Below are 201 nucleotides of genomic sequence, written 5' to 3' on the forward strand. Positions count from 1 at the left end.
TTTCTAATTGCCCCATTGTGACGCTGCCTGGAACCCGAGACTTGGCAATATAGCCTTAGAACACTGCATTTTTCACATGACTTTAAACCTCTGCCGCGGGAAAAGAACTCATCGCAGACATGTAAAATTTGGATATATGATAGATATGATGTTTCTGAAGAATTATGATAATTTTTTATGAAAAATAATCTCCTTAAGGTT

The sequence above is a fragment of the Branchiostoma belcheri genome, unplaced genomic scaffold (genome assembly GCF_001625305.1).
Source record: "Branchiostoma belcheri isolate BF01 breed outbred unplaced genomic scaffold, Haploidv18h27 scaffold515, whole genome shotgun sequence".
Lineage (NCBI taxonomy): Eukaryota > Metazoa > Chordata > Leptocardii > Amphioxiformes > Branchiostomatidae > Branchiostoma > Branchiostoma belcheri.